At 41.4% G+C, this 27,205-nt stretch overlaps 1 long non-coding RNA gene across 2 annotated transcripts in view; it reads left to right on the forward strand.

Moving 5' to 3' along the window:
* LOC307212481 overlaps positions 1-16,830 on the forward strand; it is a 30,554-nt gene extending 13,724 nt beyond the window's left edge. The window contains exons 3-6 of one of the 2 annotated variants that reach the window (XR_013837010.1): positions 8,699-8,949; positions 12,274-12,429; positions 14,155-14,487; positions 16,761-16,830. This is a non-coding gene — a long non-coding RNA (uncharacterized lncRNA). Of the gene's footprint in view, positions 1-8,698; positions 8,950-12,273; positions 12,430-14,154; positions 14,617-16,760 lie in introns of those variants that run through there. The other variant, XR_013837011.1, reaches the window with a different exon arrangement.
* The last annotated feature ends 10,375 nt before the right edge of the window (positions 16,831-27,205 follow it).

The raw sequence follows: 27,205 nt of genomic DNA on the forward strand, positions 1-27,205 counted from the left end.
GGTCTTGCTAGCTAGGGATGATGGGAGTTGTAGTCCAAAAAACAGCTGGAGGCCCAAAGTTGGGAAACACTGCCAAAGACTACAAAGAATGTGTGGAATCCCTGGAACTCTTGTGACAACCAGTTTTGCTTAGCTGTTGGGGAACGTTGAGTTTTACCTTACACCTGTCTGTTCCAAAGGAATTGACTCAATAAATGTATTATCAGATTTCACTGTCTCTCTTTGCTCCTTTTGTTCCTCAGGCTATAGACAATGTGTAATATTGATCTCTGTACTTATGGCATCTAAAAATAGTCATGTGTAGGCTATTTCCTTTGGCAACACAGCTGCCCGCTACAAGCATCCTATTGCTGAAATGACCATTTATTTTTAGTTTTCATTCTTGTTTCAATTTTCAGAGTTGTTGGAGGCCAATTTTCTTTCTATTGTAATTTCCCCTTCCTTTTTTGCCCTGTTTCTTCCCTTCTGTCAGTCACAAATCTTTTTTAAAGTTTAAAATACAGCGACTTGACTTCAAATGAAAAAACAAAAAAATCCATCAACTGACATTTCCATGTCCATGCACATCAATTTTATTTGGGCTTCAGTTTGAGAGTAGTGTCTTGCGTTCACTGTCAGTACCTCTCAGAAGATAGTTTTGTACTGTACTTAAGTTATGGTATCTGAAAACAAAACACATATACATTGTGCAAGTTATGATTTACAGCATAGTTGAATCATATCTTCCCCTTTACCTTCTGTGGCAGCTTCATTAGCTGTTGTATAGTCGTATGGGGTATAGTGTGGAGAAAATTGGGGGGAGTTGGAGTTTGGGGATTGTAAATTTAATCAAGAGTACGCCTAGTTTTCTTCCATAATGTGCATGTATTTTGTTCTCAGATATCACAAACAAAAAACAAAATGTCTCATTAGCTTTGACTTTCAAATACATACACTGTCACATTTATCTCAGCTATTTGTTCGCATCAGGGCCTGAATTAAGGATGTCCTTGGCATGCTCTTGCACAGCACTGATGTCATTTGGCAGGTCCAATGCTGTTGCTGATCAGCTATGTCTTCCTGCAAAAATGCCCCCAGCCCCCTGCCCCATTCTTCAGTTTTACCCAGCAGTACCAGCATGGAGGTTAGCAATTATTATTATTTTTTTCCCCACAAAGCACTGCCACATACAGCTTGACTGCATTATGTGCTGTGAAAGTGCTTCTTTAAATGCCTTAGCAATTTGCCCCCATCGCTTAAATTAATGCCGACTTTGGTTTCATCGTGCCATGCCCTTAGTAATGGATTCCCTCTCTTTTGTTCCCCACAATAATGTGTATAGTGAGATTGATGAATTTTTAAACACACTTTGAGCTAACATTAAGAAGAGAGGATCTGACTCCAAAATGGCGGGTCTTGTTGATCGACACTCAGTTTTGTGTATTAATGACATAGAAGAGGTGCTTCAAGTTTCCCTTGGCACTCTCTTTTATTATTACTCAGCAAGCCTTCTTAACAGGGGAGCCATTTTGTCTGTTGTGGTTAGTAACATTATTTCACTCTTCTTACTAAGTGGACTGGATGCCCTTTTTACTGACATCTGGAAAGATATCAGATGCCAGTGAGGATGCATTACCAACATACTCCAAGAGAATCTTTGAGCAGAAAACTTTCTTAACAGAAAAGAAAGACGAAGAGAGTTGTAGGAAAGCTTTAAAAAAAATCAATCAGGGATGTCCACCATTTCAGGGTTAAAAATCTCAGGGCTCCTTGCATTTCCTACACTTATTTTAAGGATGGACATTCTAGTCTTCTGTCAATGGCCTATGGATTGAGAATGTATTTTACCACAGAAAACATAGCAAGACAAAATAGACTTTTTATAAAGTTTTCTTTGTGCATTTTCCTATGTTAATGTTTAGTGGACTGAACATCCTCTGAAATGAATACATGCATGCAAATAATGCTTGCACCACCTAGCTGGAAGGGTTTCATAACTATGAAGCATATATATTTGGAAATAGCCCAGATACTGCATTCAAAACCTAAAGATTGATACTGTATGTTAAAGTATAATTTCTATGGGCAGTATCCTGCTAAATAAGTGCCTGAGCAGAATGACTTTTGCTTGTGTGTCTCATCCACCTGTTTGTGTATTTCACCATCCACAAATCTGATCCAGGGGGTTGGGGGGAATCCCCATTTTAGGAGTCATGCATGGGAAAGAAGAGAGGAAAGTCCTGATGTGCAAGAGGAAGTTGTTCAACTTTCGATATCATTTTTGATATCCTAGAATCACAGACATAGAGGAGACAAACTCCTGATAGATCTCTGTTAGGGGATTGCTCTGTGAATCAATTCAGAATCAATCAATTAAAAGTTGTCTCATTAACTATGCAATATCAGTGGCATTTCAGAGAGCTTTCCCCAAGATTGCAGCAATATATAATCATGCAAATGCTTATACAGTAACTGTAGTGCCAATAAACTTTATTCAGAATTCCCCTGCTCAAGCATCCTGTGAATCAGACTAAAGCATTCCAGTAAATCATGCTACAATAATAATAATATGATGATGATGATGATGAATATTTTCCTGCTTGCTAACTTAAGAGGGAAGAAATCTATGAAGAAAGTTACATTTGATACAATTAGCAAAACCCACTGAGCCTAGAACATGGAGTTTTGTTGTTGTTATTGTGGTTTTTGTCATAAATGAGACTAGGTGACTGCTGCTGAGCGATTAATTTGCTGGGCAATGATTAAAGTATTTTATATTTCTGTCTCCCTGGCCATATGCAAGCACATCTGTAAGAAAGTAATAGCAGGTGTTTTGTTTTTTATGGCTTCCTTCTGTTTGTTTTTGACAAGTCCATTTGTTATTGTATAGGAAAATGAATAATCTCGGTGCACATTTGATTGGAATGGAGTACCTTGTCTATTTAATATCATTAGTATTCTCCCTGCACTTATATGGGCATTGCATTGCTGGAAACGTTTAGCTGCTGAGAATAAAAGTGTTGTGTATACCCTATTTGACTTGATCCACAGAAGATGAAACATATTAGCTGTGTTTCCCACCATGTTATAATTCTTCATGCAGCCTGCTTTAAGTCCTATCTTCTCATTTATTTAATTTCTGATTTTGCCATGTTGCCTTTCAATCTTAACTTTTCTCAAAGCAGTCAAAATAAATAACAAAAATTAAAAATTGCCCAGTAGCACCTTAGAGACCAACTAAATTTGTTTTGGGTATAAGCTTTCATGTGCATGCACAGTTCTTCAGATACCTGAAGTGTTACCTTTTCGTATGCATACGAAAGCTTATACCCAGAACAAATTTAGTTGGTCCTAAGGTGCTACTGGACAATTTTTAAAATTTAAAATTTATTTCGACTGCGTCAGATCAACATGGCTACCTACCTGAATCTCCTTCTCAAAGCAGTATTTGACCTCTACCACATGCCTTGCATGGTATGAGAATTGATATTTTGCAAAGTCATTTGGTAGCCTTTACACAACATTTAGTCTGACCTCAGAGTATGCATAGCCTCTCAGGTAGCCTGCTAGGTGTATGCTGACACTTGGGTTAGATGTTATGTCTCAGAATACGCAGAAGTCTAATGAGGGAAGAAATCTATGAAGAAAGTTACATTTGATACAATTAGCAAAACCCACTGAGCCTAGAACATGGAGTTTTGTTGTTGTTATTGTGGTTTTTGTCATAAATGAGACTAGGTGACTGCTGCTGAGCGATTAATTTGCTGGGCAATGATTAAAGTATTTTATATTTCTGTCTCCCTGGCCATATGCAAGCACATCTGTAAGAAAGTAATAGCAGGTGTTTTGTTTTTTATGGCTTCCTTCTGTTTGTCTAATGAGGAATTGTGCTAGTCTTCAGCTTCTCTATAGTACCCATTTCAACATGAAGCCATTATATTTTATAGCATGGTTCATCAGGTAAATCGTCCCCATTATATCAGAAATCTTCATATGCCTGGTTCCATGTAGGCTCTTCAGGTAACGGGAAGTGGAAATCCATGTAGGCAGCTCTACAACTGCCACACAGAAGAAATAGTAAGTGGAAGCTGTTTTAAACAGCTTCCAAGCAGAACTTGTAATATGTCTGCCCACACTAAGTCAGGGAATTAAGTAGATTAATATTTGATGCTTCTTCTATATGCCAAATTGTTTGATTGTTTGCCTCTGGCTTCTCAGAAACTTTGGCCAAACCACAAAGTCTTTCTTTGAACCATTTTTGATTTAGCATAATTCAAAGGAGAATGAGCAGTGGGTTGAGAAATGGGAAGTGATCACTGCTTCAGTGAAAGTGTTACCTAACACCCACACACCACACACCACAACTCATTTCTATATCTAAACTATGAATTCCTAGCACACCTCACTAGATAAAATGTGTTCAGTGATACAGACCAATGTCTTGAACATTGTGGGGAAAGTCCTTTCACAGAATTTTAAAAACACACATCAATGGGTAATATCCAATGTTAGTTGTAGTCAGAGTAGACTGGCTTCGGCTGGGGAGGGCGGGATATAAATAAAATAAAATTATATTATTATTATTATTATTATTATTATTATTATTATATTAATAGATTACTCAACTTCATTGACAAGTACTTTCGGTGGAAATCAAGGTGTAAGAAGTCAAAGATTTATTGCTTTTTGATATATTGTGGAACAGCAATTACTCTTAATTTAACATTTGAGTTTACCATATATTTGTCCCAGTGTTCAAAACACTGAACACAATGAGTTGACCTTTAAAAAATAAAAATAAAAATAATATTGCTGAAAATTCAATTAAAAATCATGAATATATTGCCTTTGCCTACAGCCAATCACCATTGATTTAATGGTGATTAAGATATGAATTTTGGCAATTCTTGTACATTAAAATGCTGTTAAACCTTAATTTTGCTCCTTTTACACTTAATGGAGGAACAGTTCCACTTTTATCATTCTGTCTTGCTTAATCAGTCACAAAATAACCAATCATGGTCTTCATCAGCTTGGACAGTATCACTGGCAAATATTGCTTTGATGATACTACTTACCTGTTGGCAACCAACAATTTGGTTTGAACCTTCTTTAAGCTGAATGGTCAACCAGTAGCCGAGATGCCACTGGTGATTTATATTTCTACAGGCAATTTCCATTTAATTTTAAATAGTGTATTAGAAGTAAAACTCTCCAAAGGAAAACAGACTTGGTAGATCCAATTATCTATTATCATGCTCAGATAGTCTAAGTGTGATGTACCTCTCATTGGAAAAGTATTTGGATTGGCAATAGGAGTCAATGAAACAAATTAAGCTCCAGTTCCTTATTTGTATTTGAAGGTCAGTTTTCCTGTAACAAAATCTTAGGCACAGTCAATGAGTTATTCATATTCAGCTGGACTTCTGATTTTTCTGTTTTAAGTATCTTTTTGCAAACCAGTTTGTAGATGTAGGTCTAACCTTCGACAATATGCAGAGAATGGGCATTGTTGTGAAGAAGTGACCATATTCTCTAGTAGGTTATAGGATCTCAAGACATGTCCAAGTTCATTTTCTTGCCTGCATTCAATTCAGAGCTGCAGCCAAAAGAGTATGCATTATGGTGGACTGAACTATGTAAAATTAAAAGCTAAGGGAAAGAAAGCAGCCCAGTGAGGACTGAAGATGCTCACTGACCATGGAATGTTGATGTACTGTTGGGATGAAATGGAAAACTGGTTGGAAAGTGAACAGAATTAGGAACTGTGAAGGAAGACATGGCTGACAGAAGCACATCACACTGTGACATTTTGTTGTAGGTCCCTCCCAAACCTCAACTTATGAGCTCTCTAAATGCAATAATTAGAAAACCTAAGATTGGCACTTACAATGGTAGCAGCTGCATCAGAACAAAGGCTAGTGTGCAGAAAGAACCTTTTCTGTTGTTGTTGCTCACATTTCCTCTGTATAGAGGATCTCATTGCATTTTAATACAAACTGGTTTGTAGGCTTCGTGTATGAAAATATATTACTTTTTTGTAACTGACAACACTTTATTGAAGTTGAGATGGAAAATCATGCATTAAAAGTCTCAAAGAATGAGAGAGAAACTTCTTAGTAGGACTTGACTGAAACCACCAATGCACTGCCTTAGAGATCTGCATTGTAAAAGGTAAAGGGACCCCTGACCATTAGGTCCAGTCGCGGATGACTCTGGGATTGTGGCGCTCATCTCACTTTACTGGCCGAGGGAGCCATCTTTTGGGTCATGTGGCCAGCATGACAAAGCTGCTTCTGGTGAACCAGAGCAGTGCACAGAACTGCTGTTTACCTTTCCGCCGGAGCGGTACCTGTTTATCTACTTGCACTTTGTGCTTTCGAACTGCTAGGTTGGCAGGAACAGGGACCGAACAACTTAGCGATATTTTTATCCTCTGGGGACAATACATCTTTCCTGACGGGCTCTCAGAAAATATTTCAGGGGAAAGGGGAAAATCCCTGGACTCTATTTTTATTCTCTCATTTTCCACTTCATCGTGGATATGACATGGGGTTAAGGTTATGATGCAGAACTGGGTGATAGCTGGCAGCTTGTTTCTTGTCGCATCCTGGCACCTTCATTAGGAGAAGAGAATGCTGGGAACCAACAATGAACAGCAAACAACCGCCTTCAGCTTGTCTGTGTTACTTATAGTCCACATGAATCCAGGTATTTGGAGTATTTAAGGAAACAATTTAGAAGGACTAAAATAAAATCCCCTTAATGACTTTTGTCCCAGGAGAATGGCAGCCATGCATTCACTGGAGTAACAGAAGGTTGACTCATCTTAAAGTAATGAGCAAGCCACAGGAAGACAGCCAGCCATGTGGTTGGCAGAACCTGCTGGAGGCAGGGATCCTATAGCTCATTTATGCTTCAGCAGGGAGAATTTTCTGACAGCAGATTATTTATTCTTACAGAATATATACTTTCCCTGTGTTTTGAGGCCAACAACTGCTGAGGAAATTAAAAAGGCACACCAGGAGGAAACTTGCAGGGCACACACTGTTGTTTTGAAGACTGAAACAGGGTAGTGTGGAGGATCTGTAGCCATTTGGTGTGTGTCTCTCCCCCCCCCCTTCCACCACCTCAAATTAATTCCTCTCTGATTTTGGAGAAATCGTTGAGGACTTGGAATGGAAGGATCTATAAATTTTAGTTCCCTCAGTTTCACATTTTTCCAATCTTAAATTTGGTTCTTTGCATTTTGAAGCAATTTGTGATTTATTTTTAAATTCTCACAAAAAATCATCAGGATTTTAGTATGAATTTCTCTGAATAAACACATTTTTGCAAGCACTTTCCAGTATTATACTGCATCTTTGTGTGCTATTTTCACTAATCTATTAATTTTTATGTGTTACCGGCGACATATGCATGCTTTCCAACAATACATCAGAACTACATTGCAAAATTCAGATATGTGTGAATTTCAAAGGATAGCTGTGCTTCTATTTGCATATTATTTTTGGAAAGTGCAAATTTGATAGAATGGATAGATTTGGCTTTAAATGCGTACTGAATTGAATTGCTCCTCCATCCCTAGAGAGGACTTGCAGAGATGGAACAGAATCAATACACAATTGGGACTACTATCATCTGTGAACTAGTATGATAATAAATTAATAATAATATTTTTTTTATTTATACCCCACCCTTCCCGGTTCAGAAAACTGGGCTCAGGGTGGCTAACAACAAGTTTAAAACACTTAATTGTAATACAACATAGAAGCAGCATAAAATATAGTATAAAAACATGAATAACAATAAAATTCAAAGTTCAAAAATCAGTTTGTGGGAAATCCATCCAATGAACATTAGATAGTCACCAGGGCTAGCTGGCTGAATTAGTCCTACTTGGGCCAGCAAGGAGGCCAGGGGAGAATTAGCTGTGGGGTCCCAAAGTGGGTAATCTTCATAAAAGGGAAGAGGGAGGGAAGAGAAGGGAAATAAAAGATCAGGCTGAATTCAAATTAATGGCCAGATGGAATAGCTTTGTCTTACAGGCCTGGCGAAAGGAGGTTAAATCCTGTAGGGCCCTTTTCTCATGGGACAGAGCATTCCACCAGGTTGGAGCCATCATTGAAAAGGCCCTGGCCCTGGTGGAGGATAGTCTGACTTCTTTAGGGCCCGGGACCTCTAAACTATGGTTATTCATAGACCTTAAGGTCCTTTGCGGGGCATACCAGGGGAGGCGGTCCCGTAAATATGAGGACCCTAAGCCAGATCAATACCAGCATCTAACAACAACGATATTGAAAAGCAAAAAAAAATCAAACTTAAAAATGTATCACTTACAATGTTTCAAATATTATTTTGAACTTCAATTCTCATTTTTGGGTGGCCAGATCTGGTTTCCGATTATATGCTATGTAAAATACCGTATTTTTTGCTCTATAAGACTCACTTTTTCCCTCCTAAAAAGTAAGGGGAAATGTGTGTGTGTCTTATGGAGTGAATGCAGGCTGCGCAGCTATCCCAGAAGCCAGAACAGCAAGAGGGATCACTGCTTTCGCTGCACAGCAAGCCCTCTTGCTCTTCTGGCTTCTGAGATTCAGAATATTTTTTTTCTTGTTTTCCTCCTCCAAAAACTAGGTGCGTCTTGTGGTCTGGTGCGTCTTATAGAGCGAAAAATACGGTATGTTGATGATCTCTTATGTCTTATTTTTCTGCCCAGTCAATAGGAAATCTTAATGTATTTCCAGTCGTCCCCATTCTGGTGCTCTTCAGATGTTTTGAACTACAAATCCCATCAACCTCAGCCAGTACAGCTGATGTATTCCATCTCAACCCTGCTTGACTGCTTCATAAGTGATCAAGACTGGACACTGTAGTTTTCTCTGGCTGTGCATACAGTACCATGGCTAAAGAAGAATCCCTGGTGTTCAAAAGCTTCCAAGAAAACATGTAAATCCCATTATTCTGGAGGTATGCTCTTTGTACAGTTTTAGCCATCACATATTCAGGTGAACATCAGTGTGCACCAATAGGACCTTTTTTTCCAAGGGTGGATACTCGATGCAAGTGTGGCAGCAGGAAAAGGTTAAACCTCTCCTCTCTGCATGCTGCCTTCTTGATGAACATTGTCCCACCCTTCATTAAATCAAGAAGGGGATAATGAACTGAACTGATTGAAAGCAATGCAATTAGCATCCTGTGTAGTTAGACCCTCAAACACACCTTTAAAAAAATCACTTGGTTTGCTTAAACAGAATTAGTCATGTTTACTCCATGGTCTTCCCATGCTAACCCCCAACCCAACCCCCAAAATACATTTTGCAATAGCAGGAATGTTGACAGGAAGCAACATAAACATCTCTGCTGGGATGGCAAACCCCACAGTCTCTGGCTGTTTGCAGAGGTGATATCTGAGTGCTAATTTGATTCTGACAAGCTGTGCCTGTTTCAAATTGGGGCACCCTGTTTCAAAATAAAATCCTGTATAATTCTTGCTTTGTGGGGAAGTTCAGAGGTTTGGGACTCTAATCTGAATTGATACAATTGGGATCTTAACAAAAGTTCTGTTCTCACCCTACTAGCCCCTGGCTAAAATTTGTACCGTTTGTCTCAGGCCTAAAGCTTGTTGTATCTTGAGACTCTATCCATGGCCTCACTGGCTCCTGTTTTTCAATTTCTGATATATTGTGTAAGAAGATGGAAAAACTCAACCAAAGTAGTCAGTAGTTCCAAAATGAGAGAGTTCACTTTCCTTACTATGGCAACTCCTAGTGTCTCTCCTTCAGGTCAAGAGCTTAGATTAAAAATTTACGTGTTCCCACTTCCTTGTTTTTCCACTGCATTTAACTTCAACAGAATGATTTTCTATTTGGCTGACAAAGAACAACAGTGAGGTAAATTGACCGGTTCATTTTTTGAATAGCAGAGATGTACAGTGTTAACACTTGACTTGCTGCAATCCATTTGTCAACAAATAGGCCATGATTCTTAGCAAGAAGTGTCACCTCCTCCTTCTCAATAACACTTTAAGGAGTGTCGCCCTTTGTTTAGCAGCAGGGGCATGGGCACACAGTAGACTTCTCCATCAGAGTTCAAAATGGTCACTCCTTTAGTTTCTATGAGGAGCCATTTTTGCCAGTAAGGAACTGTGCTTCACCCTTCATCCTCTCTACTGTGGCAAGCTACCCATCCAACCTGACACAGCTGTATGGTGTTAGCTATTAATACAAGCTGGTGCTGAGTAGGAATGTTTTGCCCATATTTGGCATACAGGAACCCCCTTTTTTGCTTTCTCCACACCTTTAATCCAGGGACATGGTATTCTTTCAGTCTGGATTGCAAGGTGCAAATCCACTTTGCTCACTTTGCTCACAACACATAGGGTTCTGTGAGCAGAGAGCAATCTTAAAATTGGCAGCTCTGAAACATTCTGATGGTGAAGGGTAGAGGGGCTGTGGAAAGGATTATAGATTATACCTGAAAAGCAGCATGAGCAGACACATAGGTCACAGTCTTCCCTGTTAGGGTGAGATGTATTGCATTTCTATTATTGTGTTTAAATTATAGTGAGTATTTCTAAATTTGCATATTCATGTGTGTGTGTGTGTGTGTGTGTGTGTGTGTATCTACAGACAGAGAGAAATCTACAGTGGTACCTCTGGTTACGTACTTAATTCGTTCTGGAGGTCCGTTCTTAACCTGAAACTGTTCTTAACCTGAAGCACCATTTTAGCTAATGGGGCCTCCCGCTGCTGCCGCGCTGCTGCCACATGATTTCTGTTCTCATCCTGAAGCAAAGCTCTTAACCCGAGGTCGTATTTCTGGGTTAGCGGTGTCTGTAACCTGAAGCGTATGTAACCTGAAGTGTATGCAACCCGAGGTACCACTGTATGTCCTTTTCTGTGGCAATCTATAAGTGGCCACAGTGGACTCCATGGAGTGCCATGACAATTTGAAAATCTAACTTCAAGTATCCTCCCAAACACATCAAAGTTTTGCTTTGCAGCCAAATCATTTAAAGACAAGAAGCCTCAATTAAACATCCAACCCAGTGAGGGAGGCATGGGTTTAAAAACAATACTTCACTCTCTGCTGGATTGCATTATTTATTAATTTTTATTTTATTGTAGTATATGGGACATTTTAGATTTTTTGGAACCATAGACTAGCTTTTTACTCTTCCTGAGGATTTATTCCTAGTGTTGCTATCTCAGTGTGTGTGTGTGTGTGTGTGTGTGAGAGAGAGAGAGAGAGAGAGAGAGAGAGAGAGAGAGAGAGAAGTTATTGTTTCTTTGCACATGGTATTTATTTGCACATGATAATTGACTTCTTGTATGTAATCATTGTGTTTGCCCATTTATGAACATTGAAACATGATAGAAATGAAATGCAGGGTGTCAAACAAATGAAAAACAACCCTTGCCAAGCTAGTTCAAGATTGGACAGATGGCAATTCTATCTGCATCAATATTAGCTGCAAATGAGAATGACTGACAGTCCAACTCTGGAAGGTCCAATTAGATTTCAGATTCCCACTGAGAAGAATTTTGGGGGGAAAGTCTTCAGTAGTATAGCAAGTTATTAGTTTAGTCCCAAAGGAAACTAGCTTGGCCAGCTTGAAGGGAAAACGCAATTTCATTCCATTTATACAGCAAGCATTGGAAATTGCCAGATGTTTCAAGATGCAAGGAAAACAACACACACACACACACACACACACACACACACACACCTTCCTTTCCACCAGTCTTGGCATCTGACATCTTCCATGTCATACTGTTTGTGCTGCTTCTTCCCTTTCAGGAACCATTTCAAGCAGTCTTTCTAAGACATATTGATAAAAGAGATTTACTGCAATTATTTTTAGCTGGCCCGACCTGGCACTTTGACCTGGTCAACACTTACTTCTTTAGGCTGGTGAATGTTCATGGTGCTTTGCTCTGCAGCATAGCTGAGTGTTCAGCTGCATGCATTTTTTTTATCTAGCCACCAGCCAGGTGGGAACTGCAATTAGCATCTCACCCAGTCTCACCTAAGGCTCTTACCTGAGGCAACAGTCAAAGGGTAGCTCAGAATTTTACTGTTCTACAGGCCCAGAGGCTGAGTGAGGTAATAGCCATCATATATATATATATATATATATATATATATATATATATATATGCACGCATGCTCTCACACATTCTTGCATGTTGGGTTTAAGAGGATATAATATGAGGAACAGTTTCAGGTTTGCTTCTCCTTGTCTTACAAACCAACCTAGTTCGCCCCTAGATCATTAGGATTTGTACACAGCTCCGTGTACTTCTTCAGCATCCTGGGTTGTTTTCAGACATCGAGAAATTTCCAGCTCCCAGTCATTGCTCTTTTGCTTTAAGCTGTAAGTAGAACAGCAGCTCTGCTTCCACACGTATGGAAACCAAGTAGCATTCTGCAATGCAAATGTTCCGGGTATATGTGTAACTAAACAAACACTGCTTTCCCCATTGTTTGTACTTGTTGCACATAATTCTTGTCCCTCAGCTGCCATTTAGCAGAAAGAAAATAAACAGATACAAAGGAAAGGAATGGGTTAAAAGTAGAGGGCTGATTCCTGGAAAAGAGAGACAGACTACAGACAAGGATTTGGGTTGAACCATCTATGCAGCAAGTTGGAATAGCTTTGTGATAGGCCATCTGTTGTTGTTTAATCGTTTAGTTGTGTCTGACTCTTTGTGACCCCATGGACCAGAGCACGCCACACCTGGGCAAATTGGGTCCTCCCTTAAAGAGGACACATATTGCAGTGAGACCTGGAAACCAACACCCTGTGTTGTGGGTGGGTACAATTGGTCAGCCACAGCACCCGATTGGTAGGTCCCTCATAGGTGGGTGCAATCTGGCCAATGGGACGCAGTCCAAATGGTTTGAAGGGCCTATTTATACCCATGCACGTGACCCAGAGCTCCCTCTTTTGGTGCATGCATTTGGGCCATCCACCCACCTGTCCCTACTTTTAGGGTTGACAGTATGACCTTGCTATACTGCCATGCGTCATCTGTCATTGGGACAGGGGCACGGCAGGAATTTTCCCCACTTGGCTGATTGGCTGTTGCCATTTGGGTTTTCTCCTGTCCCGTAGCAAATTGTCACAACTTGTAAGGTTGTGGATAGGCTCTGGTTCAGGTGATAGGGATGGGAGAACACTCTCGCCATCCCTATGTGAAGGGTATTCCGTTAAAGGAATCCAGGGACTCAATGGTTTGGTCAACCCCAGAGAGGGGGTTGTGCCCATGCCTGAGTCCAGGGGGACATTTGGGTGGCAGAGATAGCCTGTTCCTGGCTTTCCTCTTATCCAGGTGTTCACCCTCGGCTAACCTATGCTGGAACCCTGGGTCAGCGCTACCTGCATGGCAGGGAGCATGGCAGGGAGCTGGCAGGGAGCTGGTCAAACCAGAGCCTATGCAACCAGTCACTTTCTGTAATCAATAAAGTTGTGGCCTAAATTCTGCCAAAAACCAAAACCAAAATTTGAGTCAAGTGTGAATTTATTTAGGGGGGAGGTTTCTGGGTCTGAACAAGCAAATAGTATGCTTGTTCCATTGTGTTAAAAATGTATTCCTGTCATGGACTGGCTGGATGCAGAGCAGTGGTGGGAGACACCAGCTGGGGAACCCCCAAGGGAACCCCCAGCGCTCAGAGCCAGGGGACTGGTGGTGGGATGGTGATGAGTGGTCAGAGGGAGAAGAAGGAAAACACTGAATAGCCCCGCCCCCTGAGGAGAGTAAACGTCGATTGTTATGGAGCCTTTGAATACAGCTGCATATATGAAGGCTCCATCATTATAGAATATAGACCGTGCTCTTTATGCAGATGCCAGGGGATGGGGCTACTTGGCATGACCCAGCTCTCATGTGGAACAACAATGGAGCTATAATGCTTGAAGAGAGCTTATGATATAAAGCAAAGCTGTTGCATAAACTAAACTCAAGTTTCACTGATATCATTGAACTGCACTTCCAGGGACACATGCTTCAAGCTGTAAATATGGGGCAATGAATAATATAGTAAATCTGAGGGTCAAAGATCTGCTTGAATTTCAGACCATCTTGACAAACTGGGATTTGGTTTGTGGATTTGATGTGTGATATTTATTTTTTGCTGTTTTATTTGCATGCTCCTGCTCCTGCAAAGCAGCATCAAGTGGTGATCATCTTGTGTGAGTGTGCCATCACAGAGCTAAAACCACAGGTGAAAATTCTATATGTCTTTATGTCATCTCAAACATGGCACTCTCCAGTGGAGACAGTTCACATAATCAGCTGTCTTGAGACCTCAAGTGAAGTGAAATCGAGCGATGAATATTCATGTGTGAACTTAGTCACAGCCCTTAGTGATGCAGCTGAAGAGAACTTGAAGAAGAGATTGGAAAGCAGAAGATACAGCCACTGCGGGAATTTTACCCAGGGCACTGTGCTCTTAAGTGTGCTGCTAAATAGCAGGAGAAAAGAGCAGCTAACGCACACCCATGTAAGCAATTTTCAAAAGCATCCCCCCCCCAATAAAATGTCTCACACTGTGTGAAAAGCACAGTTAGGAATAATTGCTAGACTTTTAAAAAAGAAAAAGAGGAAGAAAAGGAGACCGTTTTTAACTTACCTGAGCACAAATAAAGAATGTGAAATATTTCTTTGCCAGCAGAGAACACTTGTTTTTATTTCCTAGCCTTCATTCTCTCATAAAATGCCCAAATGGGAGTTTATGAAGCTTTCCAAAAAATTTCTCACCCTTGGGTTGAAAACAAGCATGAGAAATTTCAGTCCAGAGGGTAATTATTTTACAAAGAGTTCAAACCAGGGAAATGTAATGGGGGTGCTTCATCAACCATAACTATAGCTGTATTGCTGTAATGCCCTGCGCACGGCAGCAAGAGTGGAGAATCACTCCTGTTTGTCATGGAGATAGCTTTTATGGAGGGTCTGAAGAGAAGGTACCATGCAGAGGGGCAAGGGAAGCAACACTGAAAAGATACTCCTGGGTGCTGTCTAGACTGGTCACTTGCGCATAGTTTAAAAGGAAGATATGGAGCTGCATATACATTTGCATAAGCCAATCTATTTTCATCAATGCAAATTAAGAAATAATTACTCTCATTTAAATATAAATATATCTTACTATGCTGGATAGGCCTGTGGTCAGGTAACCAGTGTGCCTGCTCTATCAGCTTCCAGGTACCCGTGGTGGATGGGCAGTTTCAAGGCTTCTGGTCTCCTTCCTGAAGTTTCTTTATCCTTAGATGAGACTTAGACCAGGAAGCCCTTCACACAGAGGAAGCCTTGAGATAAAAGACTGTCAATTAGAGGACTCTTTTGTAAACATGGCCGCTGTATCCCTGCCTTGGAGCATTTGCAGTTGGACTCTACATAGCATGGTGCATTTTCCATTTGTAGTCCTGCAGTCAGCTGGATTGCTTGAGGATGTGGAATTAAAGCATGTCCATCTTTCTGGTACCAACTGACTGACATTTAAATGAGTGTTATGCTGCTTTAAGAAACATGGCTTCCCTCAAAGAATCCTGGGAACTGTAGTTTGTTAAGAGTGCTGAGGGTTGTTAAGAGACTCCTGTTCCCCTCAAAAAGCTTACAATTCTCCATGTTTCCTGGGAAAGGGAAGCAATTGTTAAGGAAGTAATTGTTAGCTTTCTGAGGGGACCAGGGCTCTTAGCCTGGATCCAGCCAGATATCATCAATTTACAAAAAGCTACAATAAAAGGAAGGCAGAGGTAGTTTTAGCTGTCATTTCTAGCATATCACAAAAAGAATCTGTTGGAGCTAGGGAGGGTAACCTGTGGCCATCTAGATTACTTTTTCCTTTGGGCTTCCTTCTGTCCCAGCTGACATGGTCAGATAAGGGCTGTTGTCCAACATCTGGAAGGATGCAGGTTCCCGATCCCTGCAAAGAGCTTAATGTGACTGACGGCAGCCTCACCACATAGACCAGTCGCTGTGGAAGCATCATATGCTAGCTGAAAGATGCAAAATAAATTCCCCACAACAAAATCCTTATATTGACGTCTAGCAACAATGAAGTAACAATTATGTAGTTCAATTGTTTTCCTTATTATAACAACAACAACACTTCCAGTAATTTAGGAACAATTTGAAGGAGCCAGTGGCTTTCACCTTGACTTCTGTTTTCCTATCCCCTCACTAAAACTGGTAAATGATACATGTGGGAAGGGTGGAAATTGCCAGATTAGCCCCAAGCTATTACAAATTGAGGTGGAATTCAGAGAAGGCAGGGTGGTCTCAGGTCATAGTGACTTGGAACATTTCTGAACAGAAGGAGTTAATTTCTGTACTCCTGTCCCAAATGAACTTCTCTGTTTCTACCCTTGAACTATGCTGCATGTTTTGTGTGTGTGTGTGTGTTTTGGTGCTAGATAACTCCAGATCCTATGCTTTCTCCAGACCTTGCACAATGCCTCAGGGGACTTTAAGTTTGGCCAGAATAGGCCATGCTGGTAACAAGCTGTGAACATGGAGGGTCAATGCAGTGTCACTACAGAGTCTTTCTGTTCTGTAGAGTTGCTGTTTTTTACATACAAGGTATCTCACAGTCTCTATTATGGGTTGCTGATGTGTGTTGAAAGTGGTGCAATTGTGGGAGGGAGCAGACTTTCTCTCCTCAGGATTGCCAAAGTGCTCTGCTGTCTAATGAGCCGGTGTCTCTAATATTAATGTGACAAATCTGAAATGTTTTGCATCCTTTCTAGTCTGATATTCCTCTGCTTTTGTCTCCAGTTCTACAAGCAGAAATAATTTGAGGGGAAATGGATGCTTTAGATGCCGTCCAACATAGATGAGAGTTAAGGAGATCAAACACAATTCTCTCAGTAAGTGTGTATTTCTGATTCAATTTGCCACTCCACTTTAAATTGCCTCCTGTGATACATGTGTTTGCCTGCCTCTAATGAGATATTATAGTTCTGCCACAAACTTTGTTCTCTGCGTTTATTTAAGGTGTCATTTATAATACAACACAGATCTGCTGGTATGCAAACAACTTGGATGCTTAGAAGGAGAGTATAGCAACATCTCCCTTCTACAGGATCTAGCTCCAGAGAACTAGCACGGATAGAAGCTGAAAATAAAAACAGAAGGTGAAAATTACAATGAATTTTGCAGCTCAGCATGAAGCAATGATAAACAAAGAGGCTTTTTTTACAAAGTAAATGGACTGTGTTTTACACAAATGATTTTAATTCCGACTACCAGATCCAGGCACTCTCAGGAAACTGATATTCTAGATCCATTTTAATTGGGGTTAAGTTCCTGTTTTGGCACAGAAACTGCTTTGGTCACCTTGTATGATGACCTCTGTTGGGAGAGAGACAGGGGAAATATGTCCCTGTTAATTTTTCTTGACGACTCAATGGCTTTCAATACCATCAGTTGTGGTATTCTTCTGCAGCTGCTGTCCCAGTTGGGGATGGGTGGCACCATTTTTCAGTGGTTCCAGTCATTCTTGGATGGTCATTTCCAGAGAGTGATGCTTGGGGAGTGCACTTAGGCCCTGTGGAATCTTCAAATGAGGTTCCTCAAGGTTCAGTTTTATCCCCCATGTTTAACATCTACATGAAACTACATGAAACTGGTAGGAGGTGTCATCTGGAGTTTTGGAGTATGTTCTCAGCAATATTCTGATGACACCCAGCTGTAATTCTCCTTTACATCTGCAGGTGTAGCAGTAGATGTGCTGGACTATTTTCTTCACTTAGTAATGGACTGGATGAGAGCCAATAAACAGAAGCTCAATCCAGATAAGGCTGAGGCACTGGAAGGCCTAGACTGGAAGGCTAGGAGGTTGCCTGCTCTTGATGGGGTTATACTCACTCTGAAGGAGAGGGTATACAGCTTGGAGGTCCATGTAGATCCATTACTGTCACTTGGGGCTCAGGTGGCCTCAGTGGTACAGAATGTTTTCCATGAGCTTTGGCTGGTGGTCCAGCTGTACCTCTATCTGGAGAGGGGTAGCCTAGCTTCTGTCACCTCTGCTCTCATAACCTGTATGTTAAATTACTGCAACACATTATATGTGGGGCTATCTCTGAATATGGTTCAGGAACTTCATATGAAGCAGAATTTAGTGGCCAGGTTGCTCACTGAGGCAAGATGGTTTGAGCATGTAACTGGCCTGACTGCACTAGCTGCCAATTTGTTTCCAGTCCCAATTCAAATGACTGGTTTTAACCTATAAATCCTTAAATGGCTCAGGACCACAATACCGCAATGACCACCTCTCCCCATATGAACCAACCGAGACCTTGTAATCATCACCTTAGGCCCTGTTTTGTGGCAACCTTTTGGAGGGTGGCAACATGAGAACGGGCCTTTTCTGTGGTGACTCACAGGTTGTGGAGTGCTCTCCCCAGGGAAGCTCAACTGACACTGTCATTAGATATCTTTTGGTGCCAGATGAAAATGTTTCTCTTTAACTGAGCCTTTGGGTGAATAACATTCTTTGTACTTTTAAATATGGTTTTGGGATGTGGGGGGTTATTGGTTTGTTTTTGTTCTTATACTTTTTGAACAGGTACTTTGTGTTCTCATCTTGTATTTTTATGTTGCGAACCACCCTGTGATCTTCAAATGAAGGATGGTATGCAGATTTTAATAATACTAATAAATACTATACCTACTGGCATAGCACTGGGACAGATGTTGTTGCTTCTTCTCTCATCAGGAGAAAACAATAAACACAGAGTGGGACAGCTCCCTCCAGAAATACAGGTATGCAAAAGTCCTAAGTGTATAGAATTTTTTTTCTCCTTGTTTCTTGCACACTTTATTTAGCCTATATAAATAGGCTTTGCAGATCATTTATAAGCTGCCTTGCAGGGGAATTGAAACAAAAGTTAAAATTTTAATTTAGAATCACTTTTACAGCTACCACTGATGTAGATAAAAATTTATGGTCACACAGCTGTGGAGTTCTTAGATTTAATTAGAGGAACTGTTTCCTCACTATGCACAACTTTTGCATTAGCAGGGGCTATGCTGATTGGAAGCCATGTGCTTTAAATACAGTGGTGCCTCGCAAGACGAAAAGAATCCATTCCACGATTCTCTTCGTCTAGCGGTTTTTTCGTCTTGCGAAGCAAGCCCATTGACGGCTTAGCGGATTAGCGCTATTAGCGGCTTAGCGGCTTTTAGCGGCTTTTAGCGGCTTATCAGCTTAGCGGATCAGCTGATAAGCGGCTTAGCGGCTTAGAAAAAGGGGAAAAGGGGGGGGGAGTCGGAAAAACTCGAAAGACATTTCGTCTTGCGAAGCAAGCCCATAGAGAAATTCGTTTTGCGAAGCACCTCCAAAACGGAAAACCCTTTCGTCTAGCGGGTTTTTCGTCTTGCGAGGCGTTCGTCTTGCGGGGCACCACTGTACTTTGTACTTGGTTTCCTGGTGTGTACTACTACTATAAAGTGAATTTGTAATGCAAATATTTCCCCTTGACTTTCCATTTATCTGAAATCTAGATATTTTGATCCATCTAGAGCAGGGTCGGGGGACCAGATGTTGCTGGGCTCCATCTCCCATTTCCCCTGACCACTGACCATGCTGGCTGGGGATGATGGGAGCTGCAGCTTGACAACATCTGGAGGGCAACAGATTCCACACCAAGGATGTAGATTTCCCTCCACAAATTCCCCAGGGCTTTTTATTTTCTGTGTAAAATAAAATAAATGAACAGGAGTGCAAATATTCCATTGGTTATCTGACCTAAGTTTCAATTCCTGCCCCTAACCAGCTAGTAGAGATTTGGCAGGTGAAGAACACAGAAAACTCTTGTTTGTCCACCAGTTTATCTATTTACCCAATATTAATATCTGCTCTGACCATCAGCAGCTCTCTGGGGTCTCAAGCATACCAAACATGTGCTGGATTTCTAAGGTATGGTTCCACCTCAGAATTATCAGAGGTACCACTGTCTCCACACCAGCCCTGATTAGATAATAATATGAATGCTTGAAAATTTGTCTTGCTAAGATAAGCTCCCCATGCCACCATGTTCTAAGTGCCATGAGTTGAATGCAAAGTCGTTACTCCATTTGACTGCTGTGCTTCAACATGGTATACACTGGTGGAGGAACGGGGGGGGGACGGAGGGAGCGGATTGCCCCTGGCTCCACTATTCCAGTAGGGTGCCATCGTGACAGCCCCCCCCCCCGGACACACATCGTGCATCCCCCCCACGTGCCGGGCACCATGCCCCCACAGGCAGCATGTCACGCCCTCGCGGGTGGCACGTCATGCCCCCGGGATGCGTGCCATGCCCCTGGGGGGGGTGCCAGCCACGCTCCCCCCCAGTAGCAGAGCATGCAGCTTCGCCACTGATGGTATAGAGATGCAGGTGGTGCTGTGGTCTAAAGCACTGAGCCTCTTAGGCTTGCCAATCAGAAGGTCAGCAGTTTGAATCCGCGCAATGGGGTGAGCTCCTGTTGCTCTGTTCCTGCTTCTGCCAACCTAGCAGTTCACCAGTGCAAGTAGATAAATAGGTACTGCTGTGGCGGAAAGGTAAATGGCATTTCTGTGTGCTCCGGCTTCCATCACAGTGTTCCGTTGCACCAGAAGCAGTTTAATCATGCTGGCCACATGACTCGGAAAGCTGGCTGCAGACAAACAACAGCTCCCTTAGCCTGAAGCGAGATGAACACTGCACCCAATAGTTGCCTTTGACTGGACTCAACCATCCAGGGATCATTTATCTTTTTAGCTTTTCAACATGGTGAAGACAAAATCATTATGTTATAATATGTTTTTATGATGATTTATAATGTACTGGGAGAAAGAGAAGGAACTGGTGGCAAATTTTACTGAATATGATCCAGACTGCAAAGTCCCATTGATTTCTAGAAGAAAATCAAACATGTGCATAAATATCTTCACTTTATTATATTTATCTATCCAATTGAAATGTAACTTAAAAGCACTACCCCTTGATGGGGTCATTTCCTATAACTGTCATCATCACACCAAGCCCTTAGTCACTATATTGCTTGGACAATTCACCGTGCATTTACTTTTATATCCTGGTCTCTGAAGTTTATTACTCATTTAAAATATTTATATTGCATGGTTTGAGTGAGAGATAATATGCTGCCCTTTACTTTAGTATCATGTTGTACAATATTATAATAGGAATAAATTGAATTTAAATCAGCAAAATATAGGAATATCCTACAGATAAAAACATGAATAAAGGCACTGGAAGGCATTTTAAAATTATCTCATCAACATGTATTTTAAAATGACTAGCAATTAATCCTAGCCAAGCTCATTTCCCAAAAAATTATAGGCTTATATCCAATTGTGCATCTCCACCAGCACAAAACACTTCCATTTACACAACGGGATTTCTGCTTTCCCTCCAGTCCCACCACCACCAATATGTGCTCCCCAAATCCCCCTGGGAGAAGACGAGGGGAGCATGGGGCTTCAGTAGGGAGATGAGGAAAGAGAAGCCCTGTTGTGTGCCCTGAAGTCTATTTAAATGAAGTTGGATTTCATTCTTTACATGCCATGCTGGAATAATCTCAGCTTCCCTTATCATTAGTCTTTTGCCTGACTTACAAACATAGAATTCTTCCTGAAACTTAATCTAGTTCTTGCAGCTCTTTCTTCTGTATCACAAGATGCTTTATTAACTCAGACATGGCAACAAATTGGCTCAAGGAGGATTATCTCAATACCTATTAATTGCAAAGGATTTACATCTCCATCCAGAGCTGTTCACAAGTTTGAATAAGGAGTCATGGCCTGGCCTGAGCCTGATGAGAGAAAGAGAGAAAGAGAGAGAGAGAGAGAGAGAGAGAGAGAGAGAGAGAGAGAGATCAGAATCCAGTTCAACACCAACCAAAAAAAAGAAAGTGTTTTCGGACATTGATCTCTACCTCAGTTGGTTTAGAAGTCCTGCTGGGCTGTGAAACTAAGGTAGGAGTAAATAACAGCGGTAGATTTGTCAGGATACATAACTAGCTTCACTATCTGTCCTGAGGTTGATTGTCCCAGCAGTACTAATACCATTTTCTGTTTGTTTGTTTGCTTGCTTGGTTGCTTGCTTGCTTGTTAATTTTCCCCCCTGATGCTCCAGAAAGTAAAAATGGGGGATAAATTCACAGGGTGGTGGAGAGCTGTGCACCATCAGCTGTTGTGAGAATCCAGTATAGGCTTCAGAAAGATAAAATGGCAGAGAAGAGGAGGAATAGAGTTTGAGAGAGAAATGGCCAGCGGCATACATTAATATGGTTACAAATTGTGCTACCCCTAACTTACCCAGTGGTGGAGGAAGAGGGGGGCAGGGGGGCGGAGTGCCCTGGGTACCATCTTTGAGGGGGTGACAAGAAGGCACCCTGTGGGAGGCTCGCCCCGCCACCATTGCGCCACCCCAGCCATGTGCGGAGGATCCTCCACTCACAACTGCACCCTCCGCCGCCACCTTTACCAAAAATTAATGAGCTAAGCAAACAGGGCTGGGCTAGTCCAGTTTGTTTTGATGAAATTAGTGTTTGTAAGTAACTTTGGGTCATGTGAGGAAAATGAATAATAATCATCGTCATCTCCATATGAAAATTTCCTCCTCTTCCTTCTTCAGCATTAGGCATTAGCATGAACAATACAATACCCTGGACCTACTTAGACTTGATAAGGAAAACAGTTAAGTTCTTACAACCAGCTACAATAAGCAAGTAAGGAGGCAGGCAGGTTAAAGGTTGACTTGGGATGGTAGAGCGATGCCCCATTTGCCCTAATGGATCAGGGCTCCACCCTTTGAAAGTCAAGTGCAGGGAGGAGCCTCTAATCGAGCAAATGGAATATTATTTCCTAATGGAGGGCCCGATCTAAATGGAGACTCCAGCAACGAGCAAAGAGTTAAAGTTATCTACCTTCCATACCAGGATTTCAATCTAGACTGACTACTCCATTCTGGCAATTTGTGAAAGAAATAAAGCTTCCACTCAAGGGAAGACTGCCTGATAAATGCCACATGAGCTTTGTCCCTTAGTCTGCATCAAGATTCTTATTTCCAAGAGTCCTATGCTTTCTTATCATTGTGTCACTGTCACCTCATGTGTCAATATTTCTGTTTCATTTTTCAAGAACTCTTATCCCACATTTTTGAGAGGGATGTGGGTGGCGCTGTGGGTTAAATCACAGAGCCTAGGACTTGCCGATCAGAAGGTTGGTGGTTTGAATCCCCACAAGGAGGGGATGAGCTCCCGTTGCTCAGTCCCTGTTCCTGCCAACCTAGCAGTTCGAAAGCACGTCAAAGTGCAAGTAGATAAATAGGTACCGCTCCGGCGGGAAGGTAAACGGCATTTCCGTGTGCTGCTCTGGTTTGCCAGAAGTGGCTTAGTCATGCTGGCCACATGACCTGGAAGCTGTACACTGGCTCCCTCGGCGAATAAAGCGGGATGACTGCCGCAACCCTAGAGTCAGTCACGACTGGACCTAATAGTCAGGGGTCCCTTTACCTTTATCCCACATTTTTAGCCACCCCAAAAGTTTGAAATGCCCCCAAAGTCACATGCAATATAGTAACAACCACACACCATTTAAGTATTAGAACAGATGCAAAATGACAGTAGCAACACAAAAAATAGACTTGTACTGAAATGTGCAAATAGACTCTGAAAGTGAGCATGACCTATTAAGAGAGGCCACCACTCTAGATGTTTAGCTAACACAGCCTTGAGCACACCATTAAAAGGTGGCAGAATAACATTAGGTAGACATTATGGGCAAAAGCAGAACGCATAAAAGTGCAAAGCTAAATGCATTTTTACAACTATTAAGGTAACAAGCACCAGAGATGCCATCTCATCTTTCCTAATTAGATCTGAATGCAGTGAGGTGTAATTTGTCCTCAAGTTTCTTTTTACCTTCTGTTTTTCACTAATATAATTAAAAAAAAAACCTCAAGAAAGCTTCACAGCAAAGCACTCCACCGACTGAGGACTGACATCTTTGCACGCACAGAAGCTCCAAAACAAAACAGAAACAAAAAGGCAGGGTTCCAGAGCCCTGCATGTAGCTTTATGAGATAATAGGATTCTGCAATGCAGTGCTATGCTTCCAGTCCACTGAACTGTAAAATCCACTTTAGAGTTTTATGTGACTTCAGTCCAATGAACAAAATAATCCACTCCAGAATTTATATGACTCTAGGCCAGTGAACGGCATAATCTAGACTTTGATTAGAAATTCTGGGTAGAGTGTGAGTGTGTTGTGGGTAAATGGTTATCAAGGTGTCTATTCGGTCAGAGAAAGGAGTTATCTTGTAGGCAGCTAACAAATGAAAGTTCAGGTTAGTGTTCAAAGGAGCTTATTTGCTCGTTGCAGCAGAGCAGTATCCCTAGCTACTGAGACTGTCTCCTCTTGCTTTGTTTTTGATTCAGGTTTACCGGGAGCAACTTGGCAGCTCCTATTGTCTTTATTCTCCCCGTTTTTTAAGGGTTCTCAACAGACAGGGGGCTGAGTAAAATGAGCCCTGCATGGATTTTAAGATCTTAGATAGTTATTTAACAATGTTTATATACTGTTCAATGAAAAACAAGCTCTGAACAATTTACACCAAATAGCAATAAAACAGTACACATAATAAAAATAACCAAGTATAGGTAAAGTCAACATTTTATAGGAGAAAAAATGAATGCAATAAAAGTATATGTCTGGGTTGACTTGCCTAAACAAAACTGTTTTTAGCAGGCAGCTAAAAATTAAGCTTAATGGGGGGCAGAAGGGCAGGAGATGCCAAATATCTGGGACAGGGGCCCCTTAGATCACCTCTTAACAATGCCCCTGGTGATTTGTGGGTAATATCTGTCAATAATTCATGTGGACACCTAGGTCGGAAATGAGAATCCTCATTAACGAGGTAAAAAAACTAGTGTTTCCCACCTATGATGATTTAAGAATAACAGAGCAATCCTTAAGTTAAATAAATGTAAATTACCCCATTTTAAATTCTAGCCAAGAGAGGGGCTACTGCTGGCTGAGATGGCCCAAGCCTGGCAGAGGGGAAAGAAGCCTTGAAGAGTTTGACTTGTACCACGCTTTTTGCTGGCCTAAATTCCACCAGGTTGCTTAGCAACAGGGCTGAGCTGAAAGAGGTTTTTAGCTGGCGTTGAGTCTCTTGTTGCCTTATCCCATCCCCAGACCCCACTTTTTCAGATTTACACCTGCGTAAATTCCACCAACTTAAGTTATACTGGGTGAGCCCCAGCTGAGCCAGCATAGCTGCAGCTCAGCCTTAATTGTGGGAGTTCGCTGGTGTATCCCTGGGTGAGTCAGGATGCAGGAGTTACCGTGACCTATCTGCAGCTGAGCCACAACTCAGCCAGGACAGCAAGTTCCACCTAGTCCAAACTCACTCATCCTGGCAGGATGCAAATGACACATTAGAAAAGCAGAAACTTGATTTTCATCACAAAGTTAACTCTAAAAGTACAAGAGTCAAGAGTACCTTTTAAATCTTCTGGATTACACACACTCATACTCATAATAGATTAGTACAGCTAGCTGAAGTTCTCATCTACTTTAAAGTTTGTCCGTTATAACCCCCATTTCATGCATACCACATACACAAAAATATATTAACCACAATCAAGATCACCCATGCAGAATTCAGAGGGTACCTATTTCTCATCTTATTTCCTGTATCTCCTGGAAATTTTAAAATAGTGTAAAAATGTCTCCCAGAGTTTATTGATCTTTTGCAGGGTAATAATAACTTAATAAAGTGGGATATTATTACACTGAAATGGATCAATAAACTCAGCAGAGATGCATTTGTTTCACTATATGTTTTTTTGCAGCAGGTTTGCAGCATGGAAAAGAATTACAAGGCAGAATCTAGAAATGCTGCACTTTTCAACTCCAAATTATCTTAAATGTGGGGTGGGAGGACATCTTCCCCAAAAGTTTGACATTAGCCAGAGGGCCTTTTCTCCACTCTCAACTGTCCACAGAGCTTCAGTTACTGAGACAAAAGGTTAATTTGTTAGCAATTCACCATAATATGGAACACTTAGGGGGGAAAACGGAGGCAAATTGAAGACCACATTGGATTCCCTTAGGTTAGAGGTCATCTAAAAGCCAGAACTAAATTTTATGCACTGGTTTTTGTATTATTGGTTTTTTTATTTTAAAAAACTAATTTAGCACCTGTATTCATAATCTCACAAAGGAGCCCTGGGCAAATTGAGACATGCCAGCAAAAGGCCACTGAATGAGGTTCCTATCTGAGTGAGGATTTGAACCTCTCTTACATCAAAGTCTGATGGTCAAACTTGGCATTATGATGGCAGCACATAGTTCCCAACTCCATTTCCCCTTATTATGACAACATAGGGAAGCATATGATAGAGGGATATAATTGGTGGTGTACATAATAACATCAGTAGCTCAGGACTGCAAAAGTCTATTTAGGCATTTTCACACATGTGATTCCAATTGTCTGAGAGGGGAGTGGATACCCCTGGGCTCCACTTGTTTTGTTGAATTGTTGTTGCCACACCTGTAATCCTCCATACAGTGGTACCTTGGTTTACAACCATAATCTGTTAAATTGTGGGTGAACATATCAGGCGACACAGTGATTCTTCAAACAGCTCTTGTTTATTCACAGGCCAGAAGAGAACTGAACTGAAGGGTTCAGCCAGCCTGCTTATATAGAGCTCTACTAGAACGCAACAGTAACCATTTTCTGTAACTATCCAATCGCTGAACGTCACTTTCAATCCCTTATTTGCATATGTGGACCTGAGTGAAAACTATCTACAGTATCCCCCTGCTGGCCCAGGAGGAGAACTTCAGTACATAACATAGTCTATTCCGGAGGTCCGTTTGTAAACCCAAGGCGCGCTTTCACCAATGGGGCCTCCCCCCAAGAATTGTTTGTCATCCCCCCAAAATGGGTTGTAATCCAAAAGAAGGGTTTGATGTGTTTGTTATCCAAGACATATGCAAACCAAGGTACCACTGTATATTGGAGCTGAACTAGATTATATTCATGGATATTGGAGCATGTATCATCACTCTGTGCATGAAAGACATTGTAGTCTCCCTGCATGGTTTGGAACTGTGATCTTCCAGGGTTCTAAATCAGGAAGCCTCTATGAGTAAGAACAACTTGCCATGGTAGAAGTTCATCCCTCAGCATGTGACATGGCAGGGAGTAGTGTGTTTTCCT

The sequence above is a fragment of the Podarcis cretensis genome, assembly GCF_951804945.1.
Source record: "Podarcis cretensis genome assembly, chromosome: 1".
Lineage (NCBI taxonomy): Eukaryota > Metazoa > Chordata > Lepidosauria > Squamata > Lacertidae > Podarcis > Podarcis cretensis.